The sequence below is a fragment of the Hyperolius riggenbachi genome, chromosome 12 (assembly GCF_040937935.1).
Source record: "Hyperolius riggenbachi isolate aHypRig1 chromosome 12, aHypRig1.pri, whole genome shotgun sequence".
Lineage (NCBI taxonomy): Eukaryota > Metazoa > Chordata > Amphibia > Anura > Hyperoliidae > Hyperolius > Hyperolius riggenbachi.
In genome coordinates this window covers 234,654,705-234,681,245 of record NC_090657.1, presented here as the reverse complement: position 1 = coordinate 234,681,245, position 26,541 = coordinate 234,654,705, and the positions used below count along the sequence as shown (strand labels likewise).

Below are 26,541 nucleotides of genomic sequence, written 5' to 3'. Positions count from 1 at the left end.
CCGGTGCCCCAGGAGGAGGTGGGGGCCGCCGACGTCCTGGGGGGTTCATGGTGCCACCCGGGGTTCCCCTTTAACAAGCGGACCCCAGAAGCCGCCCCCTCCCCAGGAGAAATGAGTATAGGGGTACACGGTACTTCCTGTGAGAGCGTAATTTGACAATGCAATGCAGGAGACCAGACCAGCAGCGGCACACAGGGCTCTTCTCTCGGTAAGTGATTGCCGCTGCTGGCTGCAATTTTGGAGGGGGAGCACGGAAGGGGGACCCTAGGTGAGGGAGGGGGGAAGGCTTCCACTCCTCCCCGCCACTCTGTGCCCACTGCCCCCCCTTCCAGCATGGGGGGCCCCCACTAACTGGTGACCTGCCTACCTAAACTGGGGACACCTATAGACCTGGGTATATCTATACTGGGGACACCTATATACCTGCCTACCTAAACTTGGAAACTTGGCAGCGAGCGGGAATCACTTACCGAGAGAAGAGCTCTGTGTGCCGCTGCTGGTCTGGTCTCCTGCATTCCATTGTCCAATTATGTTCTCACAGGAAGTACTGCGAGAGCGTGATTGGACAGTGTCAGTGCAGAATACCAGACCAGCGGCACACAGAGCTATCGCTCTCGGTAAGCCGTTCCGCTGGCTGGAATTCTGGAGGAGGGGGGGAGTGCGAAAGGGGGGGCCCTAGGTGAGGGAGGGGAGGCTTCCCCCTCTCCCCGCCGCTCTGTGCCCACTTTTCCACCTTCCTGCGCTTTGCCCCCCTCTATCCTCTTAGGAGGTCCCGCGCACCTGCCGATCCTGCAGAACTCCTGGGGATGAATGGCTGTAGACAGCCTCTGCAATCTGTATTGCATAAGCTAGAAACACGAAAATTGTTTGCTAAAACAAGAATTTTCTGCAAACAGTGTCATAAACAAAATGGCTGCTGGGGAATCCCCGTTCCCCGGAGGCCACCTCAGAGTGTCAGAATACGCGTTATTTCACATGAATGGGTGGGTCCAGGGGATTAGGGCACCTCCTGCTCTGGTCACCTGGACCCACCATCTATGTGAAAAATCACTGCTTTCGCCACTCTAGTGTGGCCTCCAGCGATCGGGGATTTCCCAGTGGCCATTTTGATTGCATCACTGTTTGCCGAAATTTCTTGTTTTAAAGGCAAAATTTTCGTGTTCTCAGCCTCTGCTATACAGATGCAGAGGCTGACTGTGACCATTCAGTGGTGGGAGTTCGTCAGTGTGGGAGGGTGGTGAGATGTCCTAAGAGGATACTGGCGTGGGACCACTCCTGAGGATACTGGCGTGGGACCACTCCTGAGGATACTGGCGTGGGACCACTCCTGAGGATACTGGCGTGGGACCACTCCTGAGGATACTGGCGTGGGACCACTCCTGAGGATACTGGCGTGGGACCACTCCTGAGGATACTGGCGTGGGACCACTCCTGAGGATACTGGCGTGGGACCACTCCTGAGGATACTGGCGTGGGACCACTCCTGAGGATACTGGCGTGGGACCACTCCTGAAGATACTGGCGTGGGACCACTCCTGAGGATACTGACATGGGAACACTTCTAAGGATACTGGCGTGGATCCACTCCTGAGGATACTGGCGTGGGACCACTCCTGAGGATACTGGCGTGGGACCACTCCTGAGGATACTGGCGTGAGATTATCCCAAGGTAAGTATCCCTGGTTAATTTAGAACAATAAAGGACTTTTTTCGTTGTCGTGTTTTTGTTTCTTTTTTTTAACTCTGCTGAAATGGGGGCCGCCGACATCCTGGGGGGTTCATGGTGCCATCCGGGGTTCCCCTTTAACAAGCGGACCCCGGAAGCCGCCCCCTCCCCAGGAGAAATGAGTATAGGGGTACGTACCCCTATACTCATTTCTCCTGGGGAGGGGGCGGCTTCCGGGGTCCGCTTGTTAAAGGGGAACCCCGGATGGCACCATGAACCCCCCAGGATGTCGGCGGCCCCCACCTCCTCCTGGGGCACCGGAGGTGGGGAAGAGCCCCTTGTCCATGGATTGGACAAGGGCTCTGGGGGAGAGGGGGAGGTTGGCCGCCCCTCTCCTCCAGAGCCCCCCCATACCATGGACCATGTGGGCTGGTATAGCTCAGGGTGCGAAGCCCCACGTGGCCGGGACTCCGCATTCTGGCTATCCCAGCCTGCATGGGGGACAATGGGTTAAGGAGGCTTGGGAGGGGGGACCCCACGCTGTCTGTTTTCATGAAATTTATACAATATGTATACAGAACTCGGAATGCAGTAACCTGTTCTGCAGCAGTGTCATTTTACACAGTTTAAAAAACATTTTTCTTATGAAACTTTGAAATTGATTTGCTCAAAAACTATAAGGTCTTTTCACAAAAAAATTTTTTTACCATGTTCCTACTCATCTGCTTAACATACATGCTAAATTTGGTGATGATAGCATGTACGGGGGCTTTACAATTAACCGCAGCAGTTAACACTATTTAATTCAATAGAAATGCACTCGGAACACAAAAATTTGGAACACGAAACTCGGTTTTCGCATGCGGTATACGAAATTTCGACGAAATCGGAATTCAGCTGTTCCGATCAGCCCTAGTAATGACCTGCAGAGTTACCCCTCCTATAGGAAGACCGCAGAGTCCTGACCTGCAGAGTTACCCCTCCTATAGGAAGACCGCAGAGTCCTGACCTGCAGAGTTACCTCTCCTATAGAAAGACTGCAGAGTCCTGACCTGCAGAGTTACCCCTGCTATAGGAAGACCGCAGAGTCCTGACCTGCAGAGTTACCCCTGCTATAGGAAGACCGCAGAGTCCTGACCTGCAGAGTTACCCCTCCTATAGGAAGACCACAGAGTCCTGACCTGCAGAGTTACCCCTCCTATAGGAAGACCACAGAGTCCTGACCTGCAGAGTTACCCCTCCTATAGGAAGACCGCAGAGTCCTGACCTGCAGAGTTACCCCTCCTATAGGAAGACCACAGTGTCCTGACCTGCAGAGTTACCCGTCCTATAGGAAGACCACAGAGTCCTGACCTACAGAGTTACCCCTCCTATAGGAAGACAGCAGAGTCCTGACCTGCAGAGTTACCCCTCCTATAGGAAGACAGCAGAGCCCTGACCTGCAGAGTTACCCCTCCTATAGGAAGACCGCAGAGTCCTGACCTGCAGAGTTACCCCTCCTATAGGAAGACAGCAGAGTCCTGACCTGCAGAGTTACCCCTCCAATAGGAAGACCGCAGAGCCCTGACCTGCAGAGTTACCCCTCCTATAGGAAGACCACAGAGTCCTGACCTGCAGAGTTACCCCTCCTATAGGAAGACTGCAGAGTCCTGACCTGCAGAGTTACCTCTCCTATAGGAAGTTGTGGTCTGTGGGCTTCCTATTACTCGACTGTATATCATGGATTCTGTATCTGGTGGTGATTGGGGTAGCTGGCAGCAAGAGATTGTTGGGGGGGGGGGGGTAGATGAAGCTCCACTTGTGCAGCTGGGTTTTAATTCTTCAGCACTATTGCTTTGTCTTAAAAACATTTTTTCTCTGAAGTCACTTAAAAATGTTTTATGAAAACTTTGTAAAAAAAAAAAAAATATATGCCTAAACTTAGACGGTACACACAGTTCTCCCTTCAGGCTGCTGATCTGAGCAACCTCTGAATATCCAGTCCGTTAATCTGTAACGCTAAGTTTATATTTACCAGCAGAGACTTCTGGGTAGTCGAGTTTACTTCTGTTACTGGAAATATTTTCCTGATGTATTTCTGTAGAATTCTGCAGTCCTCAGGCAAAGCTGCTGAGAAGTTAGAGGTTCAACAAGTACTTTGTGATGTCCTCTGCATCCAGTAATGTGTGTGGCCTTTCTCAGCAAACATACAGCACCCTGTGCACTAACAGATCTCATTATCAGACAAACCCCGTGACTGACCACCATCAACTGACAATACCCCATACAGACTGCCCCTGTGACGCGGAACAAGATGGCTGCCCCTGTGACGCCGAACAAGATGGCTGCCCCTGTGACACAGGGATTGGCTGTGATTGGCAGGACAGTCTGGTGTACATTAGCAGCACACGCCTCTTATAGGTACGGCTCCCCAGCTGTGATTGGCAGGACAGTCTGGTGTACATTAGCAGCACATGCCTCTTATAGGAACGGTTCCCCAGCTGTGATTGGCAGGACAGTCTGGTGTACATTAGCAGCACACGCCTCTTATAGGAGCGGCTCTCCAGCTGTGATTGGCAGGACAGTCTGGTGTACATTAGCAGCACACGCCTCTTATAGGAGCGGCTCCCCAGCTGTGATTGGCAGGACAGTCTGGTGTACATTAGCAGCACACGCCTCTTATAGGAACGGCTCCCCAGCTGTGATTGGCAGGACAGTCTGGTGTACATTAGCAGCACACGCCTCTTATAGGAGCGGCTCTCCAGCTGTGATTGGCAGGACAGTCTGGTGTACATTAGCAGCACACGCCTCTTATAGGAGCGGCTCTCCAGCTGTGATTGGCAGGACAGTCTGGTGTACATTAGCAGCACACGCCTCTTATAGGTACGGCTCTCCAGCTGTGATTGGCAGGACAGTCTGGTGTACATTAGCAGCACACTCCTCTTATAGGAGCGGCTCCCCAGCTGTGATTGGCAGGACAGTCTGGTGTACATTAGCAGCACACGCCTCTTATAGGAACGGCTCCCCAGCTGTGATTGGCAGGACAGTCTGGTGTACATTAGCAGCACAACCCTCTTATAGGAGCGGCTCTCCAGCTGTGATTGGCAGGACAGTCTGGTGTACATTAGCAGCACACGCCTCTTATAGGAGCGGCTCCCCAGCTGTGATTGGCAGGACAGTCTGGTGTACATTAGCAGCACACGCCTCTTATAGGAACGGCTCCCCAGCTGTGATTAGCAGGACAGTCTGGTGTACATTAGCAGTACACGCCTCTTATAGGAGCGGCTCTCCAGCTGTGATTGGCAGGACAGTCTGGTGTACATTAGCAGCACACGCCTCTTATAGGTACGGCTCCCCAGCTGTGATTGGCAGGACAGTCTGGTGTACATTAGCAGCACACGCCTCTTATAGGAACGGTTCTCCAGCTGTGATTGGCAGGACAGTCTGGTGTACATTAGCAGCACACGCCTCTTATAGGTACGGCTCCCCAGCTGTGATTGGCAGGACAGTCTGGTGTACATTAGCAGCACACGCCTCTTATAGGTACGGCTCCCCAGCTGTGATTGGCAGGACAGTCTGGTGTACATTAGTAGCACACGCCTCTTATAGGAACGGCTCTCCAGCTGAGATTGGCAGGACAGTCTGGTGTACATTAGCAGCACACGCCTCTTATAGGAACGGCTCCCCAGCTGTGATTGGCAGAACAGTCTGGTGTACATTAGCAGCACACGCCTCTTGTAGGAGCGGCTCCCCAGCTGTGATTGGCAGGACAGTCTGGTGTACATTAGCACACGCCTCTTATAGGAACGGCTCCCTAGCTGTGATTGGCAGGACAGTCTGGTGTACATTAGTAGCACACGCCTCTTATAGGAACGGCTCCCTAGCTGTGATTGGCAGGACAGTCTGGTGTACATTAGCAGCACACGCCTCTTATAGTAACGGCTCCACAGCTGTGATTGGCAGGACAGTCTGGTGTACATTAGCAGCAACACGCCTCTTATAGGAACGGCTCCCCAGCTGTGATTGGCAGGACAGTCTGGTGTACATTAGCAGCACACGCCTCTTATAGGAACGGCTCCCCAGCTGTGATTGGCAGGACAGTCTGGTGTACATTATCAGCACACGCCTCTTATAGGAACGGCTCTCCAGCTGTGATTGGCGGGACAGTCTGGTGTACATTAGCAGCACACGCCTCTTATAGGAACGGCTCCCCAGCTGTGATTGGCAGGACAGTCTGGTGTACATTATCAGCACACGCCTCTTATAGGAACGGCTCCCTAGCTGTGATTGGCAGGACAGTCTGGTGTACATTAGTAGCACATGCCTCTTATAGGAACGGCTCTCCAGCTGTGATTGGCAGGACAGTCTGGTGTACATTAGCAGCACACGCCTCTTATAGGAACGGCTCTCCAGCTGTGATTGGCGGGACAGTCTGGTGTACATTAGCAGCACACGCCTCTTATAGGAACAGCTCTCCAGCTGTGATTGGCAGGACAGTCTGGTGTACATTAGCAGCACACGCCTTTTATAGGAACGGCTCTCCAGCTGTGATTGGCAGGACAGTCTGGTGTACATTAGCAGCACACGCCTCTTATAGGAACGGCTCCCCAGCTGTGATTGGCAGGACAGTCTGGTGTACATTAGCAGCACACGCCTCTTATAGGAACGGCTCCCCAGCTGTGATTGACAGGGTTCCGCAGCCGCTCATCCAGGGAATGGATCTGGCTATGATTATCTGGCTCAGGGAAGGAATTCTTCCTGTCACTGGGAGGAGAAGTTGGCAGCCACTCGTCTACAACTTTGTTTTGCCTCTTTCTGGAACCGCGTGAAGTCTGTACGCAAACACATCATCCATCAGAGGCATTGTACCAGGCGGGCACAGACCTCAGCGGGTTACTGTACTGCAGAGCACTGAGTGCAGCCAATCCACTCTGCAGTACTGTGAAGTTTTATTAGTTGGAAGAAGTTTGCAGTCAATAATCAGGGTCATATCACATTGTAGAAACAGGCGTCAGTGTAGTGTAAAATATGTCAATACTAGTTGTGGACTTGCCTCCTCTCAAAAGACTCAAAAGTATTGGAGTCAATTTAAGAACAAACGTTTATTTCTAACTCCAAAAATTGCTACAACACATTGTAGTGGGTCTAGATCCCCCTTCCTCAGGTAAATCCAAAAAGGAGCAAACTAAGACCAAGTAGAAAGTAATAACTAAAGATCATGCTAGAACCGTAAAATTTAAACCTATATGAAATAAATATTTTTGCACAGCTGTTGGTAAGGGTTAATAGAGGTATCCTATTAAATGGTTCAAACACCATGTAATATACATGAATATCAGGAGCTCAGGTTTGGCCAGGTTAAGCTTGAGGAACTAAGCGGACATCCAGAAGGAGATGGTAGAGAGGCAAGTGGAGCCCTTGTCCATGGTGGAGAGGTCTGGGGTATGGAGGCAGATCTGGCTGTAGTCCGCATAGAGGTGGTACTTGAATCCCATGGAGGAGATTACTTTTCCAATCGAGGCAGTGTGTAGAGAGAACAGCAGGGGGCCAAGGATGGAGACTTGAGGGACACCAAGTGGGGATCAAGGTGAGGAGGGCTCAATGAAGGGAGGTTGTGAAAGAGGTCCAGGAGCAGGAGGATTGAGTATTTGCCTTCTGACTTGGCGAGGTTGTTGACCACTTTTGTGAGGGCATCTGTTCAGAATTATTTGTATTTCAATGACCATCTCTACATGGGAAAGGCAAGAGCGCTGTGTTTTCTGTTTAAATTGTACCTGAGGTGACATGAGGAGACAGACACGTGTATGTACAGTGCCAAGCTTAAACGTAACTAGGCTGTGTTCCTTTTCTTCTTTTTCTCACTGGAAGGATTAAACATTCAGATATGCAAGTGACAGTTCTCTTCAGTTGGGCTATAGTGCAACTTTCACTGATAAGGAGTTACAGCCATAAAACTTTCCTGGCAGAGAACAGCTTCTGAGTGCAGGGCATAAAAAAAAAAAAGAGAAATAGTTCATAGACTTTTAGCTCTGAGACACCTGAAAGACTGTGTCATAGAGCTGAGACTTTTAAACCTGTAATCTACTTTTACAGGTTTTACACAGAAAATGAAACTGCGGATTCTCAAAACAATATTTTTAGGAGGAGGAGGATAGATTCAATTGTTTATCTCATTGTTTTATTTTCACCTTGGTTGTCCTTAAATCCTGTACACACGCCCCCAAAAATCCAAGGAAAACACATGACCAACACCGCAGAAATGACTTTACTGGCGACTACGTGGAAGCGACAAGTCTTTTCCGCACATCGATATTGCAAACGACCAATTTTTTTAAATCCTGCTTGCGGAGGCGACATTACGCACGACATGTCCGCATGCAATAGAACAATGTCGTTCAAACAACACTGTACACACGTGGCAACTTCCTGTCGGTTGTGTGAGTCGATCAGTCGGACGGATTGGGCAAAATGCCTGATAATGGCCAAGCTTAATTTGAATAGACTGTTTAGGCAGACCTGTATAAGGCACGTAGGTGTCAATATTATCGGACAATCAGATTGTATGATGTGTGGGCAGCTTTTAGAGTGGGGTATCCTCAATGGCTAACTCTGTTGTGTTTGGTCTGTAGAATAGACGGCGTTGGACCATGGGAAGAGATGCGTGAGGCGTTCGTTGGATATGCAGATGTTCCTCAATCATTGGCCAGCACAGAGATCGCCGTACGGAGCTCATCCACCCGCCTGCGTGTTCCAGAGATGAGCGGACGTACCGCCGCTATTCCACGCCGCTGCTTCATGGAGAACCCTCACCGCTGGCCTCTAACAGCATCGGACATTACCGAACTTTCTGTGCCAGTGCCGGCAGCCATATTTATCCCCTTATCCCCTCCCATTGCTGTGTGTGTGGCTGGACAAGCTTCAGAGACTCCTCCTCTTTCCAGCCTCGACTAACCCGGACCCCTCACTGTGCCTACGGATGGAGATCACTAGAGAGCCTGCAAGCTGGGACAATCGCCCACCAATAGGTGACAGCCTTCCCCGGGTCATAGCAGAATATCGGGAGGATTTCTGACAGCAGTAAATACATTTGTGATAGAAGATGCTCAATGAGATGATAATCCAGTGTTCTCCCCGGGCTCTTTTAGCCAGATGCTCCACCCGTCTAGTTTCGGTGACCACCCGGCTGTCATCAGCTCACCTCCTCCTGTGCTGTAAGCAGAGTTGTGCAGAGAAGCACCTGCCCTGCATTCTCTCAGCTGGCCCCACCCGGCTACTTTTTCATGCCACCCGGCTGGAAAAAAAAATTCTGGGGAGAACACTGTAATCATTTCAAAGTTGATGTAAATATTAGGTTCACTTTATGCAAGTTTATGCAGGTTATAAATGGACCCCTCTGATGGAACAGATGATGATGTTGAGCAGTTCTAGGCCGCCTACCCATGCATAAAATGAACGTAAAACTTGCGTCCTCCTGACATCAGCGTCACTTTGCCCAGCTCTGTTAGCGATATCACCGTGGCAGTGCCTGTGGCAAGATCGCAAGTTATAGTAATTCAGGGCAGACCAAAGTAACTTAAACCAGAAGCTCTCATTGCACGGCTGCAGTCCCACGACCAACACTTTTGTAACGTTGGGGGGGGGGGGGGGGGGGAGGGGGGTTACATTTTGGCAACCTGTAACTACCGATAAGCTATTACCTGACTAAGTTTGGAAAGTCCACCCCAGACTTGCGCTCCCCAGAGTTAAAAGTGGCCACACACGATACGGTGTCTTTTTTTTCGAGCATTCTGATCCGATTTTCCGATTGATCGGAAGTTCCAATCAGAATGTTCGAGGTACCACACAGATATTTTCGAGATTGTGCAATTTCGGGATAAAAGATTGTTCACTCTGAAAAAATCGGTTGGCTAGAAAAATGAAGAGAAAAATGTACTGAATAGTTACAATTTTTTCTGGTTGAATACAATTTCACAATCCAACACAGACCATACGATTCTTGATAAAATTGTTCTGAATTTTCCAACATATCCAATCTCAAATCAATATAAAAAAGGGAAATTGGATCAGATTTCTCAATCGAAAACAAAAATGCTTTCGATTTTTCGGGACACCCGATCGTATTGATTGAATTGGTGCAAAATTGGATCTTTTAATTGTATGGTGTGTGTGGCCACCTTCAGTCTCTGGGGTTGAGTGCAAGTTTCTGCTCACATTCCTATGGCTGGCCACGCATGTAGCAGTGCAGGTGCAAGCTTCTAGGCACCGCCCCCTTTTCCCAAGACACGCCTCCCTGCCAGAAGACGGACAAGCAGGGAAGGTCGTTCAGATGCCGGTAATTTCCAGTAAATGTTATGCAAAGGTATGCGGCATTTAAATAGATCCGCCTCTGCATTTGATTTGCTCAGTTCTGAGATCAGAAGGATTAGCATCTCTTTGTCATCCCTGCTGACAGAGACGCTCCATGAGGAAGGAGGAGCAACCCTCAGCAAATGCAGCTGTCACGCTCCCCCTGCATGTCATGTGACTGAAGGGGGAGTGGTTTGGACTGACTGTGTGCAAGCAGGCAGCTGTAGATCACTGAGCCGGAGATGGGAATCTGTGAAAATTGTTTGGCAGATATTTACCTTTTTAATGTAGACAAAAAAAACTTATTGAGTAATTTAAATTGAAGATAAAATAACGTAGCTGTGATCTATGATGCAATATGTATGCATTATCACTAAGGGGTGGACAGTAAAATGCAAATAACTGCCAGTTGATGCAGGATAATGCACATTTTGTATGCAGTTGATGCAGCTTGAAAATGGCCGCCTCAGTGGACGTATTTGCATCCCAATGGCCATCCCTGCTGATACCATCTGCAAACAGATGAGGACTGGCTTCCGGGGAGAAGGTTGTATTTTAGAACAGAAGCAAAATCGGTCCTACCAATGCATTGCATCACTGATCAGAGCCCCACACATCAGTATGCCATTACCAAGCAACAGCCAATCACAGCACGGCTTTCATTTGGAGCGCCTACCTACACCGCCCCCCAGCCTAACCCACTATTTCCCCGACCTCTCCAACACCTCATACCCTTAGTTCAAGTTCCTCCCACCACTGGCCTCCTTCCCATCATAGCACTGATATTACCCCTTAAAGGGAACCTAAACTGAGAGGGATATGGATGTTTCCTTTTAAACAATACCAGTTGCCTGGCAGCCCTGCTGATCTCTTTGGCTGCAGTAGTGGCTGAATCACACACCTGAAACAAGCATGCAGCTAATCCAGTCTGACTTCAGTCAGAGCACCTGATCTGCATGCTTGTTCAGGGGCTGTGGCTAAAAGTATCAGAGACACAGGATCAGCAGGACAGCCAGGCAACTGGTATTATTTTAAAAAGAAAAATGCACATCCTTCCCAGTTTAGGTTCCCTTTAACCCAACTCTTCCCCCACCACTAACACAACATTCACCCAACACTGACTTTAACCCTTCATAGTTCACCTTGCTGCTGACAAAAAAATGTTTTTAAAGAAGATGGCAGCCTGACTACACACAAGTCTAGCTTTTACAGCTGTCCAAGTCCTGTGCAGCAGTAAACGGCTATTTAGATTTTATGTCCACCAAAAGTTTTGGGGGGGGGGGGGGGGGGGGGGCATGCATCAGGAGTGGGGGATGGTTGATGACTTGCTCATAAATATAAGTTGAGGGGAATTTATGCAAAATTAGCATCAACTTGGAATTAAAAGCTCCTTTTTGGCGTACATCCAAAAAATGTGGGCGCAGAATGAAGCCAAAAGACTCCTCGCCCTGCTACAGATGATCTCCTGGCTATTTTAAAAACTGTTCCCCTAATTACTGACTACCTTATAATCTCTCTGGCTGCATTATTGTTTTTTTTTTTGTATATAATTAGTCACTGAGTGCCGCTATATCTATGACTCGCATTACGGCCTAAAGCGGCTCCCAAATCCCAGTCTAAAGTAGCTGTCTTGTCTCACTGAGCCCCCCTAATCCAGAGGTGATCATACAATCCACCAGGGGGCACTTAAGCCTCCCTTTGCACCAGTGGCGTAGCTAAGAAGCTGTGGGCCCTGGTGCAAGTTTAGCATTGGGGCCCCCTAAGCACTCTATACATAACAATTGATACGGTGGACCAAAATTAATCAAGGGCAACCACAGTGTCAGAGGAGCAAGAAGGGGATGGGGAGCTGTGTGTTAATGATCACTACTATTCTAATCAACTATAGAAGTGATTATTAGCAGCACAGGACTAATAAAGAGCTAATACTGTGTTTGAGGGGTGGGCCCATCTAGCCCAAGGGCCCCGATGCGGTGGCTACCTCTGCACCCCCTATTGCTACGCCACTGCTTTGCACAAAGGACTGATGGGTAACTGACTGACATTTTGCTGTTTCAGAGCCGGATTGACTGGCGGGAGAAGGCCAACAGTGCTGTGACGTCTCCCTGTTCTGTGCATAGTACTGACATCACCAGCAAAATGGCAGCTCCCCTGCAGGCAAGAATAATAAATACTGGAAGCAGGAGGAGGTAGTGACAGAGTAATGGTGGAAATACACTGTGATGACTATTACTGCGTCATATTCATTTCAAGTCTGTATTGATTAAAGGTTTGCTTTAAAGAATATTTGGTGTACATTTATTGGTCAAGCTGTGTTTGATCTATCTGACAGCCTGTCACTAACTGACAGCCTGTACTGAAACACTGACAGCCCTGTACTGCAACACTGACGCCCCTGTACTGCAACACTGACGCCCCTGTACTGCAACACTAACTGACAGCCCTGTACTGCAACACTAACTGACAGCCCTGTACTGCAACACTAACTGACAGCCTGTACTGAAACACTGACAGCCCTGTACTGAAACACTGACGCCCCTGTACTGCAACACTGACACCCCTGTACTGCAACACTAACTGACAGCCCTGTACTGCAACACTAACTGACAGCCTGTACTGAAACACTGACAGCCCTGTACTGCAACACTGACGCCCCTGTACTGCAACACTGACGCCCCTGTACTGCAACACTAACTGACAGCCCTGTACTGCAACACTAACTGACAGCCCTGTACTGCAACACTAACTGACAGCCTGTACTGAAACACTGACAGCCCTGTACTGAAACACTGACGCCCCTGTACTGCAACACTGACACCCCTGTACTGCAACACTAACTGACAGCCCTGTACTGCAACACTAACTGACAGCCTGTACTGAAACACTGACAGCCCTGTACTGAAACACTGACGCCCCTGTACTGCAACACTGACGCCCCTGTACTGCAACACTAACTGACAGCCCTGTACTGCAACACTAACTGACAGCCTGTACTGAAACACTGACAGCCCTGTACTGAAACACTGACGCCCCTGTACTGCAACACTGACGCCCCTGTACTGCAACACTAACTGACAGCCCTGTACTGCAACACTAACTGACAGCCTGTACTGAAACACTGACAGCCCTGTACTGAAACACTGACGCCCCTGTACTGCAACACTGACGCCCCTGTACTGCAACACTAACTGACACCCCTGTACTGCAACACTAACTGACAGCCCTGTACTGCAACACTAACTGACAGCCTGTACTGAAACACTGACAGCCCTGTACTGAAACACTGACGCCCCTGTACTGCAACACTGACGCCCCTGTACTGCAACACTAACTGACAGCCCTGTACTGCAACACTAACTGACAGCCTGTACTGAAACACTGACAGCCCTGTACTGCAACACTGACGCCCCTGTACTGCAACACTGACGCCCCTGTACTGCAACACTGACACCCCTGTACTGCAACACTAACTGACAGCCCTGTACTGCAACACTAACTGACAGCCTGTACTGAAACACTGACAGCCCTGTACTGAAACACTGACGCCCCTGTACTGCAACACTGACGCCCCTGTACTGCAACACTAACTGACAGCCCTGTACTGCAACACTAACTGACAGCCTGTACTGAAACACTGACAGCCCTGTACTGCAACACTGACGCCCCTGTACTGCAACACTGACGCCCCTGTACTGCAACACTAACTGACAGCCCTGTACTGCAACACTAACTGACAGCCTGTACTGAAACACTGACAGCCCTGTACTGAAACACTGACGCCCCTGTACTGCAACACTGACGCCCCTGTACTGCAACACTAACTGACAGCCCTGTGCTGCAACACTAACTGACAGCCCTGTGCTGCAACACTAACTGACAGCCCTGTACTGCAACGCTGATGCCCCTGTACTGCAACACTGACAGCCCTGTGCTGCAACACTAACTGACAGCCCTGTACTGCAACACTGATGCCCCTGTACTGCAACACTGATGCCCCTGTACTGCAACAGTGACAGCCCTGTACTGCAACACTAACTGACAGCCCTGTACTGCAACACTGATGCCCCTGTACTGCAACTAACTGACAGCCCTGTGCTGCAACACTAACTGACAGCCCTGTGCTGCAACACTAACTGACAGCCCTGTGCTGCAACACTAACTGACAGCCCTGTGCTGCAACACTAACTGACAGCCCTGTGCTGCAACACTAACTGACAGCCCTGTACTGCAACACTAACTGACAGCCCTGTGCTGCAACACTAACTGACAGCCCTGTGCTGCAACACTAACTGACAGCCCTGTGCTGCAACACTAACTGACAGCCCTGTACTGCAACACTGACAGCCCTGTACTGCAACACTGATGCCCCTGTACTGCAACTATAACTGACAGCCCTGTACTGCAACACTAACTGACAGCCCTGTACTGCAACACTAACTGACAGCCCTGTACTGCAACACTAACTGACAGCCCTGTACTGCAACACTAACTGACAGCCCTGTACTGCAACACTAACTGACAGTCCTGTACTGCAACACTGAAAGCCCTGTGCTGCAACTCTAACTGACAGCCCTGTACTGCAACACTAACTGACAGCCCTGTACTGCAACACTAACTGACAGCCCTGTACTGCAACACTGATGCCCCTGTACTGCAACTATAACTGACAGCCCTGTACTGCAACACTAACTGACAGCCCTGTACTGCAACACTAACTGACAGCCCTGTACTGCAACACTAACTGACAGTCCTGTACTGCAACACTGTCAGCCCTGTACTGCAACACTGAAAGCCCTGTGCTGCAACTCTAACCGACAGCCTTGTGCTGCAACACTGACAGTCCTGTACTGCAACTCTGACTGTACTGAAGGTACATAGTGGGAATTAGTGATAGTCAGACATGCTAATTATTTCGAGTTGATGCCATTGTTATACCAGTGCAATTGCATGCTCCATACATTTAGATAAAATTAACATAATATTTAAAACGACTCAAAATGATTAGAATGTCATTGACCGTTGTTGGTGGGATCATCGGGCATTGCTGTGTCTGCAGACGCTGGTCATGGCAATAAACTATAATTTCCTATGAAATCTCATTCGTGACCGCGCAACTAAACCCAAAACTGAAGAAAGCGGCAACCATCAAATATAAAATGTGTACAACAGCCAAAGTAGTTGGCCAGATGTGCTCATCCCCTCAGTACAGCTCGCCTCCTCTCCACTCTGGATCTAGCTGGTGGGTGGGTCCATCAGGTGTGACCATGTGACACCCAAGGTGGGAGGAACAATAGTTGCTAGGCTGCATATCCCAGCATCCCTGCATTATGGTGGGAACCACGTGTACACATGAGGAAGTGGGACACAGGAAGTAGTTTGGTGAGTGATTGTAATGCTATGAGGAAGTTAGTCAGGCACTTGACTTCATTCTGTATGGATAGGTACTTAGCGACACACAAGGCTCCATATATTTATTCCTACTACTGAGGAAATAACTTTTCTCACTTCAGATCCCGTTCATTTCCATCTGATAAGAACGTTTAATCCTGGAGGCTGCCTGCCAAGTTACCTCCTTACAGCTACCGCCGCACACATGTAAGTCAATAGAGGCGGCACACAATGGCGCTGTGTGTGAGGTCAGCAGTTGTCAGCCTGGGCAGATCGCCATGCGCTGTGCAGAAGTCCTCCGCCTCCACCCACAAACATTACAGTAAAAGAATCTGCTGCGACTCCAGGTCACTCCGCTGGATCTGGAGCCATCACCGTGTGTTTACTGACGGGAGCCTCCCAGCATCGGGCGGCCATCCAAATACCAGAATGCTTAGCAATGGGTCATGCTTCTGCTAGTGATATTAAAGAGGAACCCTAACCTAGTATTGAACTCCATCTCAATCAGTAGCCGATACCCCTTTCCCATGAGAAATCTATTCCTTTTCACCAATAGATCATCAGGGGGCGCTGTATGGCTGATATTGTGGTGAAACCCCTCCCACAGTGTGATGTCAGGACCATGGTCCTGACAGTTTCCTGTCTGTGAATCCTTGTTGCATTGTGGGTAATAACTTTTTCCAGCTGCCACGCAAGCAGTATCTCCCTCTTTGCATAGAACTCTCAATGATAAACTAACTAGACTAAATAATCTATAAAGATTGACTGACTGTAGGCCTCTTTCAGACTGGCAGCTGAGGGAGGGGGGTGAATTCACCGCCTGTCAGCTGCTCTCCTGCACCGGCCCGGGTGCTTGCTAACGCTCGGTACTGCTGCTGGACAGGCAGTCTGCCATGAGGTCACATCTGAGCTCAGACATGCTGCGGTTCTCTGCTGCCGGGTAATAATACACAGCGTGTCAGTGCTTAGTGTTACAACCACTGCAATTCGGCTGCATTTAAATTGCACCCGGGCTGCACTGGTGGGCAGCAGATGGGAGACTGAACTGCTCGGCAAGCGCAATCAGTCCTCTGTCTGAAGAAGGCCTTAAAGGAAACCTGTACTAAAAAAAAAAATCCACCTGGGGGTACTTACATCAGGAGAGGAAGCCTCTGAATCCTAATGACCCGTCCTCCTCCATCCCTCTGTTGTGGCGCTTGAAGCCCCCGAATACCGAGGAGGTAAATATTTACCTTCCCTGTGTCCAGCGCAGGCGCAGTAGCGGCTTTCCATTCAGGCTCAGGCGGGAATAGCCACGCCCAATCAGGTCCACTCTACTGCGCAGCCGATAGGCTTGTGGTTTCAGAGGAGGCAGCGCTGGAACGGAGGGAGAGAGGGGGATGGGGGAAGCCTAAGGATCCAAAGGCTTCTCCCTCCTGAGGTAAGTATCTCTCGCGTGTTTTGTTTTTTTTTTAGTTACATTGTCTCTTTAAAGCCCCACTTCGGGCCGAAATTGTAGTACGGCGCATACATATAATTAAGTTGCCAGGAAATTTGGGCGCAGGGTAAAGCCAAATAATGGCTCACCCTGTTCCATCACAAGTCCTGGCAGCCCTAATTACTATTCCCCCTCCAGGCCACCATAGACAGCAGGGAAATACGTAATTCGGCTTCCAGCTATTGCTGGCGGTTGAATTGCACTGTTTTGTAGAAATGTGGGTGTCGCTTTTCTTCCCTCGTACCCACCTTCTCCTCCCGCATCCCCGCCTTCTTCTCCCATATCTCCGCCTTCTCCTCCCGCATCTTACCCTTTTCCCGCATTCCTGCCTTCTCCTCCCGCACCCCCCCCTTCTCCTGCATTCCCGCCTTCTCCTTCTGCATTCCTGCCTTCTCCTCCCGCATCCCCCCCCCTGCCTTCTCCCATATCTCCGCCTTCTCCTGCATCCCTGCCTTCTCCCAAATCTCCGCCTTCTCCCGCATCGGCGCCTTCTCCTCCTGCATCCCCACCTTCTCCTCCCACTTGCCCCCTTTTCCTCCGGCATCCCCGCCTTCTCCCGCACCCCCGTCTTTTTCTACCACATGCCCCCCCTTCTCCCACATTCTCACCTTCTCCTCCCGCATCCCCCCCCCCTCTTTTCCCACATCCCCGCCTTCTTCTCCAGCATCCCTGCCTTCTCCCATATCTCCGCCTTCTCCCACATCGGCGCCTTCTCCTCCTGCATCCCTGCCTTCTCCAGCATCCCTGCCTTCCAATCCCACATTTCCCCCCTTTCCCGCATCTCCACCTTCTTCTCCCGCATCCCTGCCTTCTCCCATATCTCCGCCTTCTCCCACATCGGCGCCTTCTCCTCCCACTTGCCCCCCTTTTCCTCCCGCATGCCTGCCTTCTCCCGCACCCCCGCCTTTTTCTACCACATGCCCCCTCCCCTTTTCCTCCCACATTCTCACCTTCTCCTCCCGCATCCCCCCCCTCTTTTCCCACATCCCTGCCTTCTCCCATATCTCCGCCTTCTCCCACATCGGCGCCTTCTTCTCCCGCATCCCTGCCGTCTCCAGCATCCCTGCCTTCCACTCCCACATTCCCCCCCCCCTTTCCCGCATCTCCACCTTCTTCTCCCGCATCCCTGCCTTCTCCCATATCTCCGCCTTCTCCCACATCGGCGCCTTCTCCTCCCACTTGCCCCCCTTTTCCTCCCGCATGCCTGCCTTCTCCCGCACCCCCGCCTTTTTCTCCCACATGCCCGCCCTTCTCCTCCCACATCCTCACCTTCTCCTCCTGCATCCCCGCCTTCTCCTCCCGCACCCCTTCCGTCTCCTCCCGCATTCCTGCCTTCTCCTCCCAATTCCCTGCCTTCTCCCGCATCCCTGCCTTCTCCCATATCCCTGCCTTCTCCTTATGCATCCCCACCTTCTCTTCCCACTTGCCCCCCTTTTCCTCCCGCATTCCCGCCTTCTCCTCCCGCACCCCTTCCGTCTCCAGCCGCATTCCTGCCTTCTTCTCCAGCATCCCTGCCTTCTCCCATATCTCCGCCTTCTCCCACATCCCCGCCTTCTCCTCCTGCATCCCCACCTTCTCCTCCCGCACCCCTGCCTTCTCCTCCCAAATCCCCGCCTTCTCCCGCATTCCCGCCTTCTCCCACATCCCCGCCTTCTCCTCCTGCATCCCCACCTTCTCCTCCCACGTCCCCGCCTTCTCCTCCCAAATCCCCGCCTTCTCCCGCATTCCCGCCTTCTCCCACATCCCCGCCTTCTCCTCCTGCATCCCCACCTTCTCCTCCAAAATCCCCGCCTTCTCACGCATTCCCGCCTTCTCCCGCATCCCCGCCTTCTCGCAGGGCAGTGTCTAGGCTTCGCTGAAAGACAGGAGTGCCTGGCAAAAGTGTTAATTAGGTCTTCAGAATCCCTAAGGAATAATTCTTGTGGCACAGACCAGGGCCGGGCCGAGGCATAGGCTGGAGATGCTCCAGCCTCAGGGCGCAGTGTAGGAGGGGGCGCACAATTCATTCAGCTGTCATTCCTAATTGTGTATGAAGCAGAAATAAATAAGAAAAGGGGATACATGGCAGTGACTGCAAGCCAGATAACTAGATATTAAGGTGTTGGGGAGGTTGTGGGCCCTGTGGCCCTCTTAGTGTAATAGCAAGCAGTGTGTGACAGCTGGGGTGGGAGGGATGGAGAGGCGCACTTTGGTGTCTCAGCCTTGGGTGCTGGAGGACCTTGTCCCTGCTCTGGCACAGACTACCTGCTGAATCCTGCAATCTCTTCAGACCGCTCAGTCTGAGCCCCACCCCTCACAGTATGATGTGGAAGTCTAGCCCTGCCCCCTTGCTGTATGATGTGGCAGACTAGCCCTGCCCCCTCACTGTATGACACAGAAGTTTGGCCCCACCCCCAGGCTGTATCATGGGGAAGTCTGGTTATACAGCAGAAGTTTTTGTTACATTCAGAGGTTTTGCACAATGTGGTTTTGCTGCTGTGTAAGGATTTCGCTTAATGGACAGCGGTGAATTATCTGATGACTGATTGATTTTTAGGGGTCGCGATTTAACAAGAAAGGTGACGAAATGCGGATTTTGTAAGTTTAGGAGGAAGCCACAGCCAGGATGTTCAGTTACTGAGTATCTGTCATTAATCTGGCGTTGCGCAGTGTGTGATAAGCGGCTCATCAGAGGCGCTTGAGGGAAATAAGAGATTCGGAAGAAATGTTAGAAACCTCTGCGGCTGGCTGGTGAAATCAGTTGGCACCGAATGCCTGGTGGGCGGCACCGAACGTCTGGGGGGCGGAATAACTTGCCTGTTGGCAGGCGGTGCTGTCTGCCGCATCTCAATCCTCTATGGTCAGGACTGTCCATTCCTTACTTGATGCTTACCATCCTCGCTTTATAAAGTTATAATAGTACACTTGAAGTGAGAAGACTATGGAGGCTACCATGTTTATTTTCTTTTAAGCAATACTATTTGCCTTGCAATCCTGCTGATCTATTCAGCTGCAGTAGTGCATCCTTGTTCAGGGGCTACGGCTAAAAGCATTAGAGGCAGAGGATCAGCAGGACAGCCAGGCAACTGGTATTGTTTATAAGGAAATAAATATGGCAGCCTCCATATTACTCTCACTTCAGGTTCCCTGTAACTCGACTGTCATCCTCTTTAGCAGAATTTGAAGTGAGGCGCTTTATTGTACGCCGGTTACCTGTAATAAAGGGCCTGTCCGCTCACAGACATTGGGCAATGTTTTTTATAGACTAGATGTTAGATTCGATAAAAGCATCTAAAGCTGTCCATACACTTATAGATTTCCACTCAATGTTCCAAAACCGTAAATGCCTTTCTGATAAGAATCGATTCAGAAGGAATCTATTCCTACCACACACTGCTCATCAGGTTCCATCAATTCCAGCAGGAAATCTATTAAAAAAAATCGATCGAACTGCAGAGTTGTACTGTTCTGTGCAGTGCAAAGCTATAGCCCACCGATCCGGCAAAGCTCTTGCCCCGCCACCAACTGTTACATTTTACATTCTCTCTCTTACCTATATTTTCAATCGATTTTAGACAAAATCAATCATAAATCGATCGATCTGACATTTTGGGGGAATCAATTCCCAGCAGATGAATCGAAACAGCAAGGAATGGGAAAATCGATGAGTGTATGGGCACCTTATCAAAAATATTAGAAAGAAAGGTAGGTCCTCTCAATTGACGTTTGATTGAACATTAGCCGGGAACAGGGCCAGTTTTAGACACTTGTGAGAATGTGACAAAAGTGACACCTGTGCTGGCCAGGAGGGTAGTGAGAGAGGTGATAAAGAATCCAAGGATCACCACCAAGGCCATCCTGGTGAATCTGGGCTCTGCTGGTGGCAATGTCTCAAGGCAGACAATCCAACGGACACGGCACACTGCTGAGTTCCATGGATGCAGAACAAGGAGGATGCCACTTCTCCAGATAGGGCACACAAAAGCTTGCTTGGCCTTTGCAAATGCTCATCTGGACAACGAAGAAGACTTCTGGTCAGATGAAACGGAAATTGATGTTTCCTTCATTTGGCGTAAAATAGGAGAAGGCTTCAACCCAAAGAACACCATCCCCACTGTCATACATGGTGGTGGGAACTTAAAGGGAACCAGAGCTGAAGTAAAGAAAAGATTCTATACATACCTGGGGCTTCCTCCAGCCCCATACGCTCTGATCGCTGCCACGCCGCCATCCACCGCTGCCCGCATCTAGGAGAACCGGCTCCTGTCACTGACGTCATCGGAACCGGGCTACGCTGGAGAAGTGCGCCCTCTACGTATCTCTCCAGCGGCTGCTGCAGAGATATGCAAAGAGCGCACTTCTGCTACGCTAGACTGGCTCCGACTGATGTCACAGCGGGGAGCCGGTTCTCGTAGATGCGGGCAGCGGTGGATGGCGGCGTGGGAGCGATCCGTGCGTATGGGGCTGGAGGAAGCCCCAGGTATGTATAGAATCTTCTTTACTTTAGCTCTGGTTCTCTTTAATGCTTTGGGGGTGTTTTTCAGCCAATGGACCAGGGAGCCTAATCACAGTAAATGGCACCATGAAAAAAGAGCAATACATGAGGATTCTCACTGACATCAGGCAGTCTGCAGAGAAACTTGACCTTGGGCACCAATGGACATTTCAGCATGGCAATGACCCAATACACACAGCAAAAGTGGTGAAGAAATGGTTAGCAGACAACTACATTAATGTTTTGGAGTGGCCCAGCCAGAGTCCGGACTTGAATCCATTTGAGAATCGGTGGAAGGAGCTAAAGATCAGAGTGATGGCAAGAAGACCCTCCAACCTTAAAGATTTGGAGCTCACTGCTAAAGATGAATGGGCAAAAATACCCGTGGAGACATGCAAAAAGCTGCAATTACAAGCGTTTGATCGCTATAATAGCTAATAAAGGCTTTTCTATTGATTATTGAGAAGGGTATGAATAATTTTGGACTGAACACTTTCTGCTCAAATGTAAATAAAGGCTGAGAAATGGTTTTTATATATCTGCCCCGGATTGGACTGTTTTGATGTGTTGTTTTCTGCGTTGGGCGGTACGGCCGGCACGTAGTGTTCCTATAGCTCTGGGCTCCATGTTAAATATTTTACGTCTTGGAACAGTCATTGTCTAATTTTGGCATTGTCGGTAAATTGTTCTCTCACCAAACAGAGGCTTTCCCGGCAGAAGAGATCCCCAGTACGCCCATCTCGTATTTTGTCCCCGTTACGGTAAGGACGCTCCCAAGTGTACCTGTCCTTTGTGTCGGGCGTCACCAGAGAGGTGTAATGACAGAGCACGGTGGGAGGAGAGCGCTCTATAATAGAATGGCAGTCATGGCCCCGGGCTTGTTCTATAAGTAGCATCCATTGCCGGGTTTACATCACAGCTCTTTCCATAAACTGAACCAAACAAGTTCTGTAGGTTGCTACAAATAGGACTGCGATTCCCAGAAGAACAACAGCCTCCGGCCACAAATAATCTGTTGTGTGCACAGCTGTTCTCCTGATGTGTTATTGTCAGCAGCCCTGTGCCAAACATCAGGAGTGCTACACACGCTGTACACACATATTTTACACACACCATACATGCACACACACACACACACACACACTGTACACACACACTGTATACACACATACTGTACACACACACACACTATATACACACATACTTTACACACACCATACATGCGCACACACACACTGTACATATACTATACTTTACATATACTGTACACACACACTGTATACACACATACTGTACACATACACTGTATACACACACACACTGTATACACACATACTGTACCCATACACACACACACTGTACACACACACACACACACTGTACACACACACTGTATACACACATACTGTACACACACACACACTGTACACACATATACTTTACATGCACTGTACACACACTGTATACACACATACTGTACACATACACTGTATACACACACACTGTATACACACATACTGTACCTATACACACACACACACTGTACACACACATACTGTATACATACACACACTGTACACACACATACTGTACACACACACTGTACACACATATACTTTACATGCACTGTACACACACACTGTATACACACATACTGTACACATACACTGTATACACACACTGTATACACACATACTGTACCCATACACACACACTGCACACACACACACACACACACACACACACACACACACACACACACACACTGTACACACCCACACATACTGTACACACACACTGTATACACACATACTGTACACATACACACACTGTACACACACACACTGTACACACCCATACTGTACACACCCATACACGCACACACACACACTGTACACACACATACTGTACACATACACACACTGTACACACACATACTGTACACACACATACTGTACACATACACACACTGTAGACACACATACTGTACACACACACTGTATACACACATACTGTACACATACACGCACTGTACACACACATACTGTACACACACACTGTATACACACATACTGTACACATACATGCACTGTACACACACTGTACACACACATACTGTACACACACACTGTATACACACATACTGTACACACACATACTGTACACACACACTGTATACACATATACTGTACACATACACGCACTGTACACACACATACTGTACACACACATACTGTACACACACACTGTATACACACATACTGTACACATACACACACTGTGCACACACATACTGTACACACACACTGTATACACACATACTGTACACATACACGCACTGTACACACACATACTGTACACACACACTGTATACACACATACTGTACACACACACTGTATACACACATACTGTACACACACACTGTATACACACATACTGTACACATACGCGCACTGTACACACACATACTGTACACATACATGCACTGTATACACACATACTGTACACACACACACACTGTACACACATACTGTACACATACACACACAGTACACATACACACACTGTACACACACACACTGTACACATTACCGCACTGTACACACACACTCTGTACACGCACACACACACACTGTGCACACTCTGTACACGCACACACACACACACTGTATACACACACTTAAAGCTGGTGCACACCTAGAGCTTTTTTGAGCGTTTTTAAAACGCTTGCACTTTGAAAAGCGCTTGGCTAATGTATATGAATGGGATGGAGCACACCAGAGCGATGTGATTTCTTCCGAAACGCAAACGCGGGTCCTGCAGCATTTCTGCTGATTTCTGAGGCGATTCAGCCTCAATGTTAAGTATAGGAAAGTGGAAAATCGCTCTGAAAAGCGCTAGAGCAGAGTTATTTTCCAGGCATTTTTGTTACAGAAGCTGTTCAGTTCCAGCTCTACTGTAACAAAATATAAAAAACACGCTACACCAAAATGCTCCAAAAATCGCTAGGCACGCTTAGAAAATCGCTAGGCACATGCCTAGAATCATGTACAAGCATGACCTCAGCCACGGCTATGACGGTCCTACGCGTTTCGCCGCAGGGTGCAGCCGACCGCCATCTGTGTGAACTATGTGTGATCCGCAGACTGCCATTCCAATAAGCCCCATAGGCTATACTGATAGTATTTCCAGATTGATGCAGATTTCTTGCAAGTTTGTGCACCTTAGAAATGGACCAATCAGACGCAGGCCCAGCTGCAGCCTCCATGCAGACGGTGTGCATTGTGTACATGGAGTCAGGATTAGGTCACATAAGCTCAGTTACGAGATGTTTCTGTGAATTTGGGAGATCTTTATGTTTCTGCCGGCAATTCCTGTCCAGCCGGTTCCTCCGTCGTCTTCCAGGCAGAGAATAATTAACTTATTCTATAGAGGATTGCATCTTCCCAGAACAAACAGCAGCACAATCTGTACTCCACGGATTTCACACGTGGCATCGCCTCCCGTGGCCAGAGCTCATAACTGCACACAGATCAATGGGGGCCTGACCAGAAATCGATTGGAAGAAAAGGCAGCGTCCATGCCGCGAATCTCTGGCCAATCTGTCTCCTTGCCTGATTTTACCCCTTTTTGTTTTGTTTGTTTTTTTCTTCTTTTTTAATGCATTTTGCATGGAATATATAATAATTTACAATATGCCACATTTTCTGCATAGCGCAGAAAACATGGTTCCTACATTAGTTTTATCTTGCAGGGTTTGCAGGACTGTCTTCCTGTGTGAATGTCAGATGCAGCATGTAAGCTGTGCAAACTCCTCACTCCTCATCACACAGGAGAGGTAGACAGGGAGGAGCTGGGAGGTGGAGCTGCAGGCAGTCTTTCCTGTAAACACAACTGACCCCTCCCACTTCCTTCCTGTGCTACTGCTAGAATATTTCCTCTTTGCGGCCTGCACTGCAGCTAAAGCTACGGAATCTTATTGTTCATTCCTGTCTATATCCTCTACATCCTACATCCTGACAATGTAATAAAGCATTGCTATTCATGCACCTTCCCCAGTGTTTTTTATAAAAGGGTTAAATAATAGAGCAGTGAGAAATGGTTTCTTATGGTGGACAGGGTGGTGAAAGATACACGTGCACAAACGGCCGCGCTCCCCGCCACGTGCACCAACGGCCGCGCTCCCCGCCACGTGCACCAATGGCCGCGCTCCCCTCCACGTGCACCAACGGCCGCGCTAGACGCCACGCGCACCAACGGCCGCGCTCCCCGCCACGTGCACCAATGGCCGCGCTCCCCTCCACGTGCACCAACGGCCACGCTCCCCTCCACGTGCACCAATGGCCGCGCTCCCCTCCACGTGCACCAACGGCCGCGCTCCCCGCCACGTGCACCAACGGCCGCGCTCCCCGCCACGTGCACCAATGGCCGCGCTCCCCTCCACGTGCACCAATGGCCGCGCTCCCCTCCACGTGCACCAACGGCCGCGCTAGACGCCACGCGCACCAACGGCCGCGCTCCCCGCCACGTGCACCAATGGCCGCGCTCCCCTCCACGTGCACCAACGGCCACGCTCCCCGCCACGTGCACCAACGGCCGCGCTAGACGCCACGCGCACCAACGGCCGCGCTCCCCGCCACGTGCACCAACGGCCGCGCTCCCCTCCACGTGCACCAACGGCCGCGCTCCCCTCCACGTGCACCAACGGCCACGCTCCCCGCCACGTGCACCAACGGCCGCGCTAGACGCCACGCGCACCAACGGCCGCGCTCCCCGCCACGTGCACCAACGGCCGCGCTCCCCTCCACGTGCACCAACGGCCGCGCTCCCCTCCACGTGCACCAACGGCCGCGCTCCCCTCCACGTGCACCAACGGCCGCGCTCCCCGCCACGTGCACCAACGGCCGCGCTCCCCGCCACGTGCACCAACGGCCGCGCTCCCCTCCACGTGCACCAACGGCCGCGCTCCCCGCCACGTGCACCAACGGCCGCTCTCCCTGCCACGTGCACCAACGGCAGTCCCCCCCCCCCCCCCCCTGTTCTCCTCCTGTCCCAACGGCTGCACATGCGCAGTACCTAAAGCACACGGACACAGGGACAGGAGAAGAACGCAGAGACAGAGGGGTTTTATTATACAGGATTTCTAAGCATCCAAACCCATAGCAAGATTGCGTCATTAGGTTTTGCCGATGATCGATAGATAAGCACGA

At 50.3% G+C, this 26,541-nt stretch overlaps 1 protein-coding gene across 3 annotated transcripts in view; it reads left to right on the top strand.

Moving 5' to 3' along the window:
• PGS1 (phosphatidylglycerophosphate synthase 1) overlaps positions 1-26,541 on the top strand; it is a 213,337-nt gene that overhangs the window by 87,027 nt on the left and 99,769 nt on the right. Inside the window, exons 10-11 of one of the 3 annotated variants that reach the window (XR_011025276.1) lie at positions 8,275-8,670; positions 12,050-12,275. The exons of 1 other annotated variant lie outside the window; for it this stretch is intronic. The gene's annotated coding sequence lies outside the window, so the exon portion shown is untranslated. Of the gene's footprint in view, positions 1-8,274; positions 9,272-12,049; positions 12,276-26,541 lie in introns of those variants that run through there. One more of the 3 variants, XM_068263318.1, reaches the window with a different exon arrangement.